This window comes from Megascapheus bottae, chromosome 23, assembly GCF_031878675.1.
Source record: "Megascapheus bottae isolate mThoBot1 chromosome 23, mThoBot2.hap1, whole genome shotgun sequence".
In the NCBI taxonomy this organism is placed as follows: domain Eukaryota; kingdom Metazoa; phylum Chordata; class Mammalia; order Rodentia; family Geomyidae; genus Megascapheus; species Megascapheus bottae.
In genome coordinates, this window is record NC_143531.1 from 26,851,349 (window position 1) to 26,870,390 (window position 19,042).

Genomic DNA, 19,042 nt, shown 5'->3' on the forward strand with positions numbered 1-19,042 from the left:
ATTTAGAAATGTGAGAGAGGGCGTGGGTTGGGAAGGATGGACGAGAATGTTGAAAGGCATCGCAATAACTCACCTTCATGACCTGGTGGCTCCTTCTCTTCACACTGTCGCATTTGGAGTTAGGATTGCAAAGTATGAATTTTCAGGAATTGCTTGCCAAAATCCCAGTGTGGGAATTTAATCCAATATGGGAAGGACAACATTGCTTTAAAAATATCACCTGTAACGGAGATTCCCTCCTTGAACACTTGCATGTTAAACTTGTCATTTAAAATATGATGTAAAAATCAACATGAATAAATTCTTTAAAAAAAATAAAAATAAATATCACCTGTGTCTCCTTATCTGCCATATATAATGAATAACACTCCAGGGCCGGGAGCGTGGCCCAGTGGAGTGCTGGCTAGCAAGCACGAGGCCCTAGATCTGATTCCCTTGGTACTACATACTACATACACAGAAAAAGCTGCGAGTGGTGCTGTGGCTCAAGTGGTAGAGCACTACCCTTCAGAAAGCTCAAGGACAGCGCCAGGTCCTGAGTTCAAGCTCAGTATTAAGGTAATAATAATAACAGCAACAACAATAACAATAATAATGCTCCACTCTTATGCCTTGACCATTTTTCTGTTGACTTTTACATTTGCCAAGATACAAATGCATAGCATTTGATTACAGCCTCACCATTGGGACTTTGTCAAGGAAAGCCTAATACCTATAAAACTTTCATATTACAAACCTCACAAATTCAATGCAGCTTTCACTTTTCAAATTGCAGAAAATCCTCTCCCCGCCCTGTGCTTCTTCTAAACTATTTTATCTCCATAAATATACCTAAATCTGGTAATTTTTTTTTGCCAGTTCTGGGCTTGAGCTCAGGGCCTGAGCACTGTCCTTGGACTTTCTCAAGGCTAGAGCTCTACCACTTGAGCCTCAGCACCATTTCTGGCTTTTTTCTATGTATGTGGTACCGAGGAATTGAACCCGGGTCTTCGTGCATGCTAGGCAAGCACTCTACCACTTGGCCAAACTCCCAGCCCCCTTTCTGGTAATTTTATAACCTCTTTAATTTGCCCCAGGAGCTTAGATTTTTTTTTTAGCAAAGAAAGTCACAGCATTTTTCAGGCACAAATGCATGCCCTTCTAACCACATTCCCCAGCTTTTCTCCCATTCCAGCCAGAGAGCCCAGATGGAAGGTCAGCCTGAATGAGGACAGGAGAGGGAGGCAGGGAGGGAGAAAGAGAGATGAAAAGATACAGGGAGAAAGCCACACAAATTAATATCTAAGGAGCTTATCTGAGCATGCCAAGATCAAAGATTAGCATTAATGACAGATGGAGAAGGACATGGAACTGTTCCAGGAGGGGCTTGGAGGCCTTCAGAGCCTTTTACATGATCACCAGCTCAGGACTCCTGGAGGGCAGGTTTACCGAAAAAGGCAGACTACTCACATCACGGGAGAGAAAGGGATATTCTCCGGCTACCAGGCCTCCACTTCTCAGTTCATCGAGGAAACTGCATGCGTAACTGTGATGTGTGTGTGTGCGTGGTGCATGAATATGTTTAGGAAAGAGGAAAGGTGTAGAAGAAGATATGTGAAGCTGGGCGCAGAGGCTCACACCTGTAATCCTAGCCACTCAGGAGGCCGAGAGCTGAGGATCGCAGTTCAAAGGTAGCCCAATTAAACACTAGAAAACAAGAAATGGGGCTGTCACTCAAGGGGTAGGGCGATAGCCTTGAGCTGAAGAGCTCAGGGACAGGGTCCAGGCCCAGAGTTAAGCCCCACAACCAACAAGAAAAACAAGATAAGTGACCTGCAGTTTTTATTTTCCTTTTGTAAATCTGTGCTTATCTTCCATGAATATGTGACACCATTGTCTTCATTGTGAGCAAAACAGGGAACTGAGGCCCAGGGTGGAGCCGGGGAACCAGGATTCCAGCTGATATGCTGTAACTTCCATGTAACCAGGTATCAGTCATGAACTCTTACTCCAGTTCCTCACGTCCCGCCCCCTTCCCTGAGCACATTGATGTGTGTGCTCGTCTGTAGTTAAGTGTTCCACATGTAATCACAAAGCCATGTCCGATGGAGCTGAATTTGAACCACCACGTGAAAATCCAAGAGGTGTTCAGTTGCTGGAGAGTTGGGAGCAAAAAAGCTAGGAAGACTGAAAATGGACTGGGCCCATAGAATGGACTGGGCCCAGGAAGAGGGCGCCAGGTCTACTGACCAATCAAACACCCTAAGGCAGGGAAGGTAAAAGAGACTACTGAGTCAAAAGCCTAACAGAAGTATCAACTAGCTATTTAATGTATTGTGCATTCCAAGGTGGGGGAAGGAAACAGGAAGTGACTAGATCCAGACCCTGTAAATTCTGGGTTATACCAACTTTCAGCTATAGGAACACACGTGGAATTCCCAGAGATTGAACTGCCAGTACTCAGCCCACAAAAAAAAAATGGAGCCTGCCTGCCTGGCCAAGACCTTCAAAAAATGCTTTACTGGTAATTCAAGCATTGTATGGATAGATGAAAATATAAATGCCTTTATAAAGCTTTGCACTGTATTTTGTGTTTTTCTATTGTTATTACATTCATCCTCCATGGACCACTATATGAATTGAAACATTTGAGCTCTACTCCATTGTCAAGCCACTCCCTCCTTCCATGCAGATGTCCTCTTGGACAAAAGCAATTTGGAAATCAGAGGAAATGTACATTTTTAGCTTCACCATGTTGAGTATTGTCTAAAAGGTCTGCCCAAATGTTTGGAGCAAACCAAAGTTTATGTTTATGAGGAAAAGGAGGACACTTGATGAATAATTAAATATATACATTTTTCTCCCATGTCTAAGAGAAACTATCTACAAGCTTGTGCCACAAAGGGGCCTTTGGGGCCACGGTACTGCTAATATGTGACAAACAGCCAGGGAAAAACTGGAACGTTGAGTTGAATAATCACAGTTTCAAGAAGACAAAGAGAAACAATTTGTAGAGAAACTTCAGACACATAGCAGCCTGAAGACAAGAAGCAAGGACCAATGCCCTTCAAGACACGAGATTAGTTCCACAACTGCGGCAAAGTTTTAAAAATCATATCTTACCCCCCAAAAAATTATCTTTTGGAAACAGAGATTTGACTACATAGCCAAGTTTATCCACAGCAAATAAATCAAGTGACAGTCGGCTGGGGAGGTCTGCAAAGATGAAACATGAAGTCATTTTCAGCTCAAAGACATTAATTGCCTATCTGTCTTTTACTTCTTAAGCTACAGAGTCAAGGTCAAAGAAAACAGGAATGTAAATTGGTTGTGGGAGGTAGGGTCTCGTATACTCTGTTATCCTTGTGAGTGTAAATTTTATCACCAGCTAAGCAAAATCTCTTGGAACTTACCTCTGATTAAGTTAGCTGCCCCTGATCGGGTCTCCACATAGCCACTGTTAGGAAACCACAGGCTTTGTTGAGGTCCACTTCAAAGTCTATTCTGAATATAGGAGATAACCGGTTTCTGAGGTTTGCCTTGCCACTCAGAAGACCTGAGAACAAAACCAGAAAGTACATTCATTACACAATGTGTGCACGTATCAGAACATCACGTGGTACCCTGTAAATATGTATACTTTTTAGGGTTTTTTTTGTCTTTTTTGCCAGTCTTGGGGACTGAACTCAGGGCCTGAGCACTGTCCTTGGACTTTCTCAAGACTAGAACTCTACCACTTGAGCCACAGTACCACTTGCTGCTTTTTTTCTATGTATGTGGTACCAAGGAATCGAATCTGGGTCTTTATGCATGTTAAGCAAGCACTCTTACCACTAGGCCAAACTCCTGGTCCTTTTATGTTTTTATAGATGCATTGATATTAAATTTTAAAAGAGAATGTAAGTACAATGCAAAGATTCAGCTCTCTTCTGTGGAAAGACAGAATCAACCCTTAGGTAAAGGAAAATATACCCCAGTGTTAGAGTCATTTTATTATGGGGAGTATACATTGGATACAATGTCTTAGTCATGCCTTCTCACTTAGACTAATTAGCTTTGGGCTATAAGAGCATATTCTACCTTCCAACATGGCTATGGATTTAGGTGCCCTCTTCCTGACTTGTGAGAAATGGTAAGGGAATGCCTGGGAGAATAGAAAGGCGGAACGTGATCATTCGTTTCTCTCAGCATGCAAGGTCTTAAGAGAAGGAAGAGCTGAGAGCAGAGGAGCAGGAGCTGAACTCCATCTATCTAAATCAGGGTTGAGATCACTTCAAACTGACACGTCCATCCCCCAGACCGCAGCAGTGTGGATGCTGAGACCCGCGAAGGACCAGACGTGCCTGCATGGATGGTAGAACCCCTCCGCTGGGAATCACAGAGGAAACACACAGGAAACTTTAGCTCTTCAAGGATTCTGCCACCTTGGAAAGCAAGATGGCGAGAAGCAGAGGGTACTGAGGCTTTCCTGAGGCAGCTGCTTTTCCAGCTGACTCAGTGCTCTCACAAGAAGAGGCTGTGCCGATTCCAAGGGATGGAACTGACATCAGCTAAGTGTGAAGTTTGTCTTGTCACCGGTGAAGGCACAGTGATATTGAGTTAGTTATATAGGGATACTTTACCTCTTCTATGTACGCGTGTGTGGGATGGTCTCTTAATTTATTAACCCATGCTAATTAACAAAGGCATAACAAATTATGTGGGTGAAATGTTTCCTCTCCCACTTTTCCTATCAGCAGTTGTCTGACACCCTCGTCTTGGAATGAGTTCTCATCCCCAAATGATCAACACAAGAAACTCACCACCAAGTGCCTAAGAATGAAGATGGACTTGAAAGTCCTTGAAGCCTGGGAATTCCACTCAGAAAGACCCTGAAGTGCTAGACACCATTCTTTTGGTCAGATGTTGTAGCAAGAAGAAAACGGGGCATGTTCAGTCCCCATGTAATACCAAAAGAGCCTGAACCCACAACCCTATTCTCATACTCTCTATTTCTGACCTCATCCCTCTACTTACTATAGCAAACTGGCCTTGTTTCTATAAATATATTTTCCATTACTACAACATGAATAGCTTTTCATTTATTCCTAATTACCAAACAGCTCAGTAACAATTCTGCACATCATTACATAAGTGTCATATTAACCTTGCCATATGTTTTGTTTAAAAACCTAACTCTGGATAAGCATAGTCCTCATATTTATACATTATAGAACATGGACATCTGATAACATGAAAAAAAACAAGAGAGAGCATTTGTATGTCAAAGAAAGAATGTCATTGAAAGAACTGGGGAGAATTTCTATGAGTGAGTGATTGTCTATATTCAATCACAGACAAAGAGCAGAGCTTCAGGGAATTTTCAAAGAGGTCAAATCAAGACTATCAAGTAAATGAATTTCAGAAAAAAATGGCTCATCTTGCAGAATGCATTTGATATTAATTATGTACAGGCAAAAACATTTAAATAGCACAAGTCAATCATTTTATTTTTACCTAAGCCCAATTATTGGATACTACATATTCTATTTTCCTTTTCTGTGAAAGATTAACATATTAAATAACTTTGTGATATGACATAATCCACAATTCCTGAGAACAGCTGTCCATATTACTTTGTTTTCATTGGTGATTTGAAATTTGAGTCCGTTTGCCCTACAGGACAGCTAATGACTTCAGATACCACAGGTAGGGAAGGCACCAATACACTGTGCGATGAGTTGACAGATAAACCCAAAACGTTGTGGTGCAGAGAGGCCTCCTACCATATTATCATTCTGATGATGGCAGCTTCCAATGTGGGCTAGGACTGTGTGTTTTTGAAAAGCTAAGGCCTTCTCATACACCTTTTCAAAAGGAAATAAAGGAAAATTGACTGCAATTCTTCTTTTGAATGTCCCAAATCATGACATTACAGCATCTACTTTATCTTGTATAAATAAAAACAAATGGGGTTACAGGTGTGACTCAGTGAAAGAGCACTAGCCAGTGAACGAAGGCATCAGATACAGACTGAAGAAACCTGATATAAACCGTCATCTTTATTACTGTAGGAAGTACAGTACCTGAGAATGGAGTGCAATATCCTCATGAGGTAGGAGTGGTAGATGTTTGAAAATAAAAAGACAGACGCAATCCTTTGAAAAGACTGAAAAGTCCATGCTCTATAGGTACACTCAGTCTATAATGGGGTGTGTGTGTGTGTGTGTGTGTGTGTGTGTGTGTGTGCCAAATTGTCCCTTTCAAGGGAAATGAAAAAGTCAGGAATGAAGTTTTGCTCCTATATGGCTCTATTTACGTAGCCATTTTGAAAACATCCCCCACCCCTTCCTCCCCTTTCTGTCACCTCCAGATAGACAACTGCAGAACTGCTGGACCATTCTGTGGCTCCCTCCCAGAGGTGGCCTGATTGCTGGGAGGTGAGGTATGGGGGTGGGGGGTGAGTCTTGGGAATTCTGGGAATGCCTTCTTGCTTCCCCTGAGAGAGAGGAGGTGAAGCAGGAAGTCTGCAGCTGGCTCCTCCATGGCCGCCCTTGTGCATGCTGCTGAGCAGAGGTTGGGGAATGGCCTCCATCTCCCACCAGCCATGTGGGAAGAAGGGTGCAAACCACAGGGGCATCACATTGGGAAGCCACCAGTTCCACAGCCACAACCCGAGAGCTTCCAGCTTCTCGATGGGAGGAAACCCACGGCCTCTGCGTAAACAGCAGTCAGGGAGCCTGCCAGGCCCTGTGCTCCTGACTTGTTCCTGCACAGTGATCTGCGTTGCTTGTGACAACCAAGCTAAAAGACAGATTGGATGGTCACCAGAGGTGACAGTGGTGCCAAGGAAGAGTTTTGTTTATTTAGTTTCCCAGGAAAGAGAATGTCGGTGCGTGTGTGTGTGTGTGTGTGTGTGTGTGTGTGTGTGTGTGGTCAGTGAAGCCCCATCTTCTGACCTGTGAAGAATGTCATTGTATCTTGTCACAGTAAAAGGGCATTTTTGACTCAGAGGTAATTACCACTAATTAATCTGCCTCTTTTTCCCCTGGGGCTTTGGACTGCACAGAGATTATGTGGCAGCTCTGGGCTCAATAGCTATTAGTGTCTAGAGGTTAACAGGACACCATTACTGCATGTGGCTCTCCAGAAACAAAAGCAAATCTCTGTGAAGCATCAAAACTGTTGGAGAGGGGGCAGCATAAGGTGAAAGTACCCTTTCCTCAAATGTGAGTGGATTGAAGTAGTGATGAGTCATGGTCCCAGCAGTGTAAAGAAAATATTTATAGGGCCGGGAGTTTTGCCTAGTGGTTAAAGTGCTTGCCTAGCATGCATGAAGGCCTGGGTTCGATTCCTTGGTACCAAATACATAGAAAAGAGCTGGAAGTGGTGCTGAGGCTCAAGTGGTAGAGCTCTAGCCTTGAGAAAGTCCAGGGACAGTGCTCAGGCCCTGAGCTCAAGCCCAGGACTGGCAAAAGAAAATATTTATGAGCAAATACATTTAGCTGTTTAAAAAGGATAGATTCTTGACAAAAGAAATCACTCTTAAACAGCTTCTTTCAACCATCAAACCCCCTTGGAAATAAAAAATAAACTGTAAAATGTTTCATCTAGACTTGAAAATAAAACATACCAAACAGGTTTACTGGAAATAAAGGCAAGCTCCAGGATTTGGGGAGTAGACGGAGGTTCAGAGCTTGAGGCTTGCTGGACCTACAAAGTGAGGTCCTAGAACTAGCTCATGAAAACCAAATCAAACAACAACCACAACAGAGTAAAGATAAATCTCACAGATTCCCATATGAGAAAGCAAGGAAATATTCATAGATTTACTCACTCAGGAAATATTGATTGGCCATCTCTCAATCAATACAGCTAATGCCATACTTTCCAGCTATAATTCTTGTTCTGATAGAGTATATGCAAAACAGAGAGGGTGAGTTTTTTCTTTCTTTTTTCTTTTTTCCTCTCTTTCTTTCTTTCTTTCTTTTTGCCAGTCCCAAGGCTTGAACTCAGGGCCTGAGCACTGTTCCTGAGCTTCTTTTGCTCAAGGCTAGCACTCTACCACTTAAGCTACAGTGTCACTTCCAGCTTTCCCTGCTTATTTGGTACTGAGGAATTGAATCCAGGGCTTCATGCTAGGCAAGCACTCTACCACTAAACCACATTCCCAGCCCCTAAAAGGGCAAACTTTTAACAAGAGATCTTAATACTTACCAGTGCTATCGTATCTCTATGGTTACATTCATTTTTGTCCATATACTTTCCTAAAGGACAAGAACAGGGCCCTAAGGGAGAAAGTTTAGGGTTACTAATATAGATTTTGAGACCAGAGTTTACTGGAGAAGGTGGCATTGAGCTTGGACATGAGGAACAAATTTGATGTCAGTCAATGAAAACACAGCAGATTAGGTTATGGTAATGCATACTCCACTCACACTCAACTTGGTAGGAATATTTCCACTTGGGCCTTTCGAAACACATAACTGAACATGGAAAATATTAAACTGAAAGCAGTTGCATGGCTAATCAACTTTCCGTCACTGTAACAACACATCTGAAATAATTTACAAGGAGGAAAGGTGTCAGTCCAGTCATTTGGCTCCACTGCCTGTGGGCCTGTGGCCCACTGCAACATGTCGGAGAGATGAGAGAGCAAAGCTTTCCTGTGCCTGACAGCTGAGAAGCAAAGAGAGGGGCAGGAAAGATTGGGGTCCCAATATCTCCTTCAAGGGACAGCCACCATGACCTTTCTTCGTTAGCCCATCTCTCAAAGGTCACATGCTAGCTCCACAGATGACAATGCCTTCAACATATACTCAAGCATACCCAAATCATGGCAAGTTGGAAATAGAAATCAGGTCCACATCAATCAGCTGGCCCAGCCCTTGTCAGCTTCCGGTACCACATGTGTTAATACCCTGCCTCAACTCAGCCTCAAAGCAATGGAGCCAGCCAGCCAGCTTGCCACCAGCAGAAACCTAAGAAACCGCAAGCCAACCCAAATCATTGCTCCTTTAAGATGCTTCCCTCAGATAGTTCAGCGTGATATAAAAATCCAAGTAAGCACCACAGGCAATGGATTCTCTCAAGGCCATGCGCTGGCACGAGTAGCCTTTCTCTTGCAAACGATGTCCTCAGTAACGTTTTCTTTCAAAGTAAGATGAATCTCCTCGTTTTCCTAAATTCAACATTTGATCTCTGTGCAATTAATTTTCAAAGGAGCCCCGTACATTTTTACATTGGAAGCTGTTTCTTCTGGCTTGTCTGCTGTGATATAGTCACCACTTTTCCATGGCTGTGTTGAAATTACACTTTTGCATTTTGTCTCCTCCAGGAGTCTGTGACTATTCTGAAAAAAAAAAAAAATAAGAGGATTAACTCTGACTCTCTGTGTTCTCAGCTTCTAACTTAATTCAAACCTCATATGCATGAAGAAATATTATAGACTCAAATCAGCCTCTGTGCCTCCTAGCTTAGAAACAAACATATCCAGTCAAGTGGTGGTGGTTGGCCTACCCAAACCACTGTCCTGTAATCCATCATAGTCTTCCAAGAGCAAAGCTTGCTTGTTCTCTGGCTCACTGTGAACCCGTCTGTCTGGGAGGTGATATGCTCCTTACTTCCTTTGGCCATTCCAAAATAAGATTTGTTTGTGTTAGCATCCCTGAATGAAATGCAGATCTACCCAAGACTCTCAACCTAATGGATGTACAATTTTGGAAATCAAAATGAAAGCTATAACCCTTCTTGGGAAAAATAGTCATTCTGACTGCTTTAGTGACAAATGTACTTTTGTAGGGACAGAAAAAAATTTCCTAACAGATTTTTTTTCCCTAAGTGGACAAAGAGTTATTTCACAATAATAAGCAACAACAAGGGTAAATTAAAATGAGTTGCTTTTTGTTTCTTTACTATTGGTTATATAAAAATGGAGTTTGACAACTCTGATAGTCTAGAGGCAACCTGTAGTTATTCAACCATTGTGTGGTAACTTATGTCACAAGCAAAAAAAGATCTACAGGTGTCCCCAAGACATAATGTAGATGTCATCTATATAGCAAAGTTCCTCAAAATGACTGCAGAATTATAGACTAACGTGGTCCAGAGAAAATTCATCAATATGTTGCATGTCATCTGACCTGTAACTATTACAAATGTTTAGAATAATAGGCTATACTGTAAAACACAATGAAGCCTGATAGAGCTCATTAACTCTTAAATTTGATTTACATTTCCATTTCTTTTCATTTGCAGACTTGTGGTTCCATAGTTCTCTTATATTAGCTTAATTATAAAAGTACTGAACCATCCTTAAATCCAAAGTTATGTTTAGTTTAATGTAGGAAAAATACTAATGCTGGATTGCTATTTCTGAGCCAATCCATGCATTTTCTGTATTTTTTTCTTGTTGGCATTTCTAAATGAGGGCACACATTGGAATTGTAGAGTTATATAACCCAAAGAGGCAGAGACTTATCAAATCACAGAGATAAGAAAAATGCCCAAATGATCTGGTGATCACATGCTAAATCAATTTTGTAAAAGGAACTAAAAGCATAATTACCTTTATAAATGTCAAAAATATACATGGCAAACATTATACCAAAACAGACAAGAGCTAAAAGGCAAAAGTGAGTATAAGAATAAACGATTAAAGTTAAATTTAATAGCTTTACATATTCAGATCTGAATAGGTCAAAGAAAAATTATTTCCAAACCAGACAGTCTTCTTTAAAACAGAACATTAACTCTTTATTAGGATTTTGTGGCCTTTTGCTTACTCAGCATACATAATTTTCCTTTCTAGATGAATTACTTTGATTCTCTACCGAATTATTACCATTAAAAACATCCAAGAAGAAATTACTTTTTGAAAATTTTACCGCTGGAAGGCTTCTTTTTCATGCTTAATCTCATAACCATTGATTTGCCTTTGCCAGACAATCCATGAAAGTTTTCAGGCCTTCTCGACTTGCTTTCCTCAACTTACAGTATGGTAAGATTATGACCTGTGGCTGTAAAAACAATGGATTTTTCAAAGATGTATTGCCCTGTGTCCGAATACCACAGAAGACTCGTGAAAGCACAATCTGCTGTGCTAGCTGAATAGGTCTGGGGTGGGACTTGATGATTATTTGCCTGTCTAACAATGTGCTTGGTGACCTTGAGGATAGTATTCTGGGAATAAACGTCCAGGTTACGGCTAGAGGACATTTATGTAACCAAGGATTGCTGCAAGTTTGCCACCATGGTTCCAGGTGGTGAGAGATGAAAGTTGCTGAGGAATTAAGAAAAATAGCCAGCGGTGTTTGTCTGAAATGTCAAGTGAATTAATCAGAAATAAGACAGAGAAAGATGAAGTCACATTCACAGTCTGAAGATTCTAAATGTGGAGATGTTTTAGGCTCCCTAAATTTGCCATGGAAGCTAGCCCTAGGGCCTGTGCTGTCACCCCCTGAATACAAGATGGCTGCTTGTTTCCTGCTCACCTTTGAAGGTTACTTTGATCTGTTTTTATCTGAAAAATCTTGAATGTCATTCTAGAAGGTCATATGCTTTCAGTACATTTGTTTGTTTGTATTTCCAAGACATCATCTAACATAAACAACAAAAACCCCGTTCCTGGGACTGTCCTCTTTTTTCACAGTCGGAATAATCTGTGATCAGATCCTAGTGAGACAACGTTCACATTCTTCTTTTCCCTTCTATTAAACCTCCCGATTAGATTTTAGAAAGAATCGAAGGGTGAAGTCTTGAGGATTTCAGTGCCAGTGTCTGGAGCACTAGCAAAGACTGGAATGCTGTCTGTCCAGACGGAATCCAAGCTCACTGAAAGGACTATCCCAATAGATGACAGCATTGCTTACAATACTACAGGCTGAAAGCAAGCCAAGCGATCATTGGTGGCTTGCACCCGAAGGCTTTGCTACATAATCGTGCGGTCAGCTCTGAATGGAAAGATAAAGATAGAGGAAGCATAACAGCTCTTGCTAGCCTTGGCTCAGAAGGGACAGGCATTACATGAATCCCATTAGCAGTGCTAGATGGTGGCTTTAACTAAACCACAAAAGTCAGAAAACTACAAAGGGTAGGAAAGTACAATGTGGGGAAGGGATGGTCCCAGACAGCCTTCTCTGCTGTCCAGTGGTAACTTATCGTAGAGCCGGTATTTGTTACTTTTGGGAAACGCTACAGGACAGATCACAGTTTACTACTCAACAGTAACAGCAACCCTTTCTTGGCTGTTGAGCATGTATCTATTTAAAACGCTAGGGAAACTTTAGAGCTCCAGATACGGGCCGGAGTTGTCAGGGCTTCCAGACTGACTAGAATGAAGAGCCCTTCTTTCTGGAATGCATTTTATTTTTGAATAATGTCAGGTTGGGAACTGACTTTCTGGAGCAAAAGGAACAAAGACCTGATGGGAAAACGTCAGTGTGTGGGAATTAATTGGAAGATGGCCCAGGGTAACAGAGAGTTTGGGTTTTAAATACCTGTTGTGCCCACAGGAAATACTGATCGTCCTTCTTTGAGAATATAACAAGGAGAAAAAGACAACTTTGAGGATATAATGTTGTCTGTCATGCAAACAGTCCTACCATTCATACACTGCAAAAAAAAAAAAGAATGATAAAAGAGAAATGTGCTGGGGAAAAGTTGGCAACATCAGTTCAACCCCATGTTTATAAATGTTAATACTTAATACACGAAAGATAAGCATTATATATCGCTAATTCCCAAAGCCTTGGGAAAATCCGGGGATGTTGCATAACACATATTAACATCATCTCACTTGGAATTTTAAAACAGATCAGGCATATAAAGTTCTCCGTTTGTGAAATCACAGTGACCTCCAGTGGCTGGTTTGTCACCGTGCTCCATATTTCCTCAATGGCTTCTGAAAATGGATTAGAGAGATGATACGCACACGTTCTGGGGCATTTTAATGTGAATCCGTCACCAGAGGCACTGAGAGAATGTTTACGACGTTGTTGGTGCGCTGTTCTGAGCACTTCAGATGCTGAGTCCTGAGCCACAGGAAACACAGCATGTCAAACGTACTTGGCTGGACCAGGCACTTTGTTATCCAAGCCACTGCCATTTTGCAGAACTGCTTTGAGTGACAGTGACATTGTACACAGAAGTGTTCTCTATCTTGGAGTATCATTGTAAGTAGGAGATAGTATGTTTTATATGTATTACAACAGATTTTTTTAAGTAGAGGAATGAGTAATTCAAGAGTTCACTCACAAGAATAAAAGAACAGATTGCCTTCTGAAAGCTAAAATACGAAATCAACTCCAAGGGCTGAGGGAATTCACCTCCGCCATAGTGAATCCACCAAGACCTACTCTGCTATTTGACACATTCTCTCATACAGCTGGGGCCTAGTTTGGTTCTGACATTCGGCCTCTTCCTTGCCAGATCTCCATTACTGGTGGTGACCCAGTTGGTTCTGACTCCTCTCTCCTTCTCAGTGACTGAATCTGGCGGGGACATTAGGACTCAGCTCAGGCAAATGGGATCTGAATTTGTCCTGGGAGCTGCAGTGTGAATAGCAGTTTCAGAAACAATTTTTTTCTGCTTATCATTTGTAGAGTTTGTAGGAAACAAGTCACTTCTGGTTTTCAGTGTCACCTTTGCATGTGCCATGTGAATCATCTGAGGCTGGCTATGAGCAAGAGAGGAGACCCTGGTGACACCTGGAGGCAAAGTGCCTGCCTCCTATGGTGTTGCACTGGGGAGTAGTCCGCCTTATAATGGTAGCCTCTGGAGGTCTGGCTATATGGGGAACTGAGTCCAGTGGCTTTCAAGCTTTTCTAGTTGGTTCTCCTGAAAGCATCCTGCCCTTTTCAACATGAGGTATTCCCCTTCTTTAAGAACTCTAGGATTGGACATGCCTGCACCTTCCTAAGTGTCTTTCAATGATCTGTAAAAATAAGTAAAGGTAATGTGTACTGTACATGGAACAACAAAAGCTCAGGCAACCCAGGAATCCATAAGAAGGAGGAAGAATTGGTAATCTATGAGTTTGGTGAAGTATAACACCACTCAGTGTTTAGTTTTAGAGAGTAAACACACAGTTTCTCTCTCTTGTCACTCCACATCAGGCATAAAGGTAGAAGGCTCTACCCACCTTTGGGATTACTGATGGAGTTAAATGAAATGTACTTGAAACATAGCTGATGAACGTTGGTGGCCCTCGATCTATCATCTCTGCCGCTTCCAAACTTTCATCCTTGAAGCCTTACTGAGAATTGGCCCTGTCATGGAATGCTTTGTCTGTATTAAGTTCAGCTGTTAATTTATTTCCCTTTTGCACTCAAAAATATAGTCTGCATGTAAGTTTTCATATATGGTTTTGTGGGCACATTTTCCCTCTCTCCCCCGTCTCCCCCCTCCCCTGTCTCAATACACATCACGATTTCAGGGACAGCAGCAGCCAAAGCAGAAATTTTGTTCTCTTCATTTTGGATGCATGTGTTTCAGGACTGTTCTCAGCTCTTCTTCAGCTCCCCCAGCTTTAGCCTACCAATTTACAGATAGAACCTAGTAAACAGTGAGACTTGTTTGCCTTAATAACCTATGAGACACAGGATGTTATTGTGCAATCTGTGGAAGGACAGATGATCTCTTTTTATTATGTAGCTCTCCAAAGTTCCTCTCCAGCTTTGTAAAAACCAGTTTCTGTCCCCAGAGTGGGGAATATTTGGCTAATTTCTGTGGGAAGAACAGCAATCAGAGTTGAGCCAAGGCCTGATAGTGCTCTCAGCCGGACACACACTTTCTGTCTTAAATCAACTGTGAAGCAGAAATTTTCCTGTCCCATACCCTCTGGACGTTGTTGACATGGCTCATTTCATAGCAAGGACTTACTGACTGCCTTTTAAGTTCTTAGTGCCAATCTAAATGTTTTATATGTATGCACTCCTTTGATAATCAAAGCAAACTGAGGAGGTAGATAAAATAATTCCACGTTTTACCCAGGGGAAATTGAACTCAGAGACAGGGGGAAAAATTGCCCCAAGGCAGGCAATCATGAGCAGCACATCTGGAGATTTTGACCTCCGTGATCTGAGACCAGAGCCTGCTATCTACGAGTTTGGTGCCACATTGGGTGTGTATTGTTGCATGGCCCTGATTGACTATTGGTCTCTCTCTCTATGCATGAGCACTTACTACGTTCAAGGACACTGGAGTCCCAAGAAAAGGCAGACATCATCCATCACCTGTGCTCTGGGAGATCTCACAACCCTGTGGGGAAGGAAATAGAAAAACAATGATTGGAAATCCAGCATCCCTACACCTACTTAATCATCTTCTTTGCCTCATCTGGAGACTTTTACCATTATTGCTTCACTGTGTAAACTAGGACATGGAGACGGCTATACCAAAGCCATGGCTTTGTACAACGGGATGACTTTCTACAAATTCTGGAGGCTACAAATCCATCGTGACAATGTCATCAAGGTGTGTCTTCTGAAGTCCCATCCCTTGGCCTGCTGGAGGCCCTTCTCTCCTTGTGTCTTTCCGTGGCTTTCTGTGTGAAGAGCAGGGGACTGTGTCAATACTTCCTATTCTTACGAAGACATTGGTCATACTGGATTAGCTCCTACCCTAGTTCCCTTGCTTTCACCTCACTGCCTCTGTAAAAACCCTTCCCAAATTAGCTGCACTCTTTCACAAGAGTGGTCAGGACTTCACTGTGTAAATTTAGTGAGGGATGAACTCAGCCACTAATGCTCTATTAACTCTCCTCTCCACCAACCTGTCCACATTGTTTCTTAAATTTAATTTTATTGTCAGGGTGACATACAGAGGGGTTTCAGTTACATATGTAACATAGTGAGTACACTTCTTCTCTAACATTGTTAACCCTCCCCCATGTTTTTCTCCCATACTCCCCTCTCCCCCCTCTCCACCAGGTTGTCAAGTTCATTTCCAACATATTGGCTTGTGAGGATCACTGTCACACTGCTTCACCTTGTCCTTTGTCTCACCATTTTATTGCTCCCCTTCCTTTCCTATTTCAAATACACACACACATATATATATAACATAATAGGCACCAAAATCACATATAGTAACAACAAGGGATAAACCATAGAGGAAAAAAAGAAAGAAAAAAGGAATAACTTCACATAGTACATGAAAAACAACAATCACAAAGAAGAATCTCTTGTTTCCATATCCTGGAATTTATTTCACTCAGCATCATCTTATATGGTCATATATACATAGCTAGTGAGCTATTGCTCCACAAAGTTATTTAACATCTTTTTTTTTTGCCAGTCCTGGGCTTGAGCTCAGGGTCTGAGCACTGTCCTTGGACTTTCTCAAGGCTAGAGCTCTACCACTTGAGCCTCAGCACCACTTCCAGCTTTTTTCTATGTATGTGGTACCAAGGAATCGAACCTGGGTCTTTGTGCATGCTAGGCAAGCACTTTAACCACTAGGCCAAACTCCCGGCCCATTATTTAACATCTTTAGTGACTACATGCCCTAGTGCATGTCAAAAAACGTTCCCACTTTAGACAGTTGAAAAAAATACAATTATATATACTGTGAGCAGAACATGTCAAGATATGTGTTTCCTGCAAATGTGCTTTTGGTTATTCACAAACACTAACAATAGTTGCTTTTGTAGGCTGCTTCAGTATATTCTTTTTGTTGTTGTTGTTGGTTACGGGGCTTGAACAATGGGCCTGGGTGTTGTCCCTGAGCTCTTCAGCTCAAGGCTACTGCTCTACCACTTGAGCCCCAGTGCCACTTCTGGTTTTCTGGTGGTTAACTGGAGATAAGAGTCTCACAAACTTTTTTCCCTGGGCTGGCTTTGAACCTTGACCCTCAGATCTCAGCCTCCTGAGTAATGAGAATTATAGGTGTGAGCCACTGGCACCCAGCTTTTAGTATATTCTTATTTGCACAAAATGTCCCACATATGGTGAAGTTGGAAGTGAAGCTTCTCTAACAACAACAGTAAAAAGGTGAATCTCCCCCATTCTTATCTCCAGAAGTAGCTAATATACGGCAAACATCTTGTGAGGCAGGATACCATAAGAAGGAGTTCTAAACTTGAGGTGTCAGGATACAGAAGTTATCTTTATATTTGGGAACATCTCATAGTGAGCCGTTATCCATCATAAGTAAGATTAGAGGTACAGTGAGTGCCTGAATAAATTCAACTCTTCCATGCGGATGAAAAGTAAAATTGAATAATAAAGACAAAATAACCAATTGGATGACACTTCGTTATTTGCAGTCTTATTACATTAAAACAACAAAGGCATGTCATAGGGCAAAATAATCGGCTATTTTATATTCACTGGTTCAAGAGGGCTAATTACTCCCTCCCAATAGTACTTATTTAGCTAAATGTATCTCAAATCTATTACTTGAAAAAGGAATGTTCACGTTTTCTCCTTACCTGCAAAATTCCAAAATTCCACCCTCCAGATATGTGATGGATCTGAGTTCTTGAACGAATGTCATCAGAGCAATGTCCCATTGTCTGAGGGACCCCCATGACATAATCCCCTAACATAAATTTACAGCTCAGCCCCTTGACCTAGGATGTGATAAGGACACCTACACAGCCATGTTTATCTCTGCACTGTTAACAACAGCCATGCAATGGAAAAAATCCAGATGCCCCACTACAGATGAATGGATAAAAAAAAATGTGGTACATATATACAATGGAATTCTACATAACCAACAGACAAGATAAAATAATGGCATTCACTGGGAAGTGGATGGAACTATAGCGAATCATGTTGAGTGACATAAGCCAAGGCCAAAGGAACAAAAGGCACATGGTCTCCCTGATATGTAGGTATTAGATCTAAACAATATAAGAGTGATGATTCAATACTCAGGTACTCAAGGTCATTGACATGAACTTAGAGATATAACTATAACTATATAGACATATAATTCTATGATGCGATATATATTCTACAGATATATAAATCAATATGTATCTATGACTTAAACTCTCAGCTTAATGTTAATTATGTTCTTATATTTATGTTCCAATGATTGCATATAGAGATTTTTTTCTTGAATACCTGACTGAACATGATCTTTAAAATATGATATTAAAACTGTTTTAATTTAAAAAAAATTACAGCTCAGGCCTTCTCATGTATATCGAATGATTCACAGTAGAACTTCCCAGGTTCTTGAGAATGAATAACAGATGGCAAAAGAAGCCACTGTGAACACGGAATAAATGATCATATTTATTAGTAGTTCTAAAGTTCCATATATTTTAGGTATCAGTGAACAATCTGCCAAAGAACCAAACAAATAATGCATATGAAAGACATATGCCACAAATTTTCCCAAGAATTAAATATTCCCCAACAGTAGCTATCATTAAAATCAATTCAAGCAACTTTTCCGTCTAAATGAAATTTGAAGCTGGCATAGTAGAGATATTTTCTGTAAAGAATTTTATTATTTCATGGAATAAATTTCCTCAAGGGATTTCAGAAATTTTTGTAAATACAAATGCTATAAAGATAGAAACATAATTTCTCTGCCCTTATAACCTAAAATAAAAATGTGGTAAAAAGAAAACAAACAGAATAAAAATAGTAAAAATAATGCCAGGAAATAGTCTATTCTGAGGTGAAATACTAAGCTGTGTAGTATGTACATTTTCTCTTAGTTCTGATATTCTTGTAATGTTCTGATTCTTCTAGATTGTCATCACTTAGCTGGAACAGAACATCTCACAGAATACATGTAATAAACGTGCATCTCTTCTTTTTTCTGTTTTAATATTCTTATTGTCTTTTAGTAGTTATACACAGGAGTTGCCAGTCAACAAAGGAGTTTGAGGACATGATATATTTGGGTCAGTGTCAACCCTTTCAACATTCTCACTCTTCCCTCCCCTACCCATCCCTTCCTGCACTCTTAATTTTGTCAGATATATACTGGACTCTTGACTGCATTCTCCCACTCTTTTCCTCTTCATTTGTCTACCCTTTTCCTTCAACCCCATACTGCTGCTTCTTAGTATTCTGATATTTTGTTTATGTAATCTCTTTGGGGAAAAAAGGCATTCCAA

At 41.1% G+C, this 19,042-nt stretch overlaps 1 long non-coding RNA gene across 2 annotated transcripts; it reads right to left on the reverse strand.

The window, feature by feature from the left end:
• Positions 1-9,299, reverse strand: LOC150047488 (uncharacterized). Of its 2 annotated transcripts, XR_016539405.1 has the most exons (4): positions 9,192-9,299; positions 7,796-8,246; positions 3,393-3,535; positions 1-220 (listed from the first exon to the last, which is right to left on the reverse strand). It is a non-coding gene; the product is annotated as an uncharacterized LOC150047488 (long non-coding RNA). The 2 variants fall into 2 exon arrangements; XR_016539404.1 differs by having other exon boundaries at positions 7,796-9,299.
• Between the last annotated feature and the right edge of the window lie 9,743 nt (positions 9,300-19,042).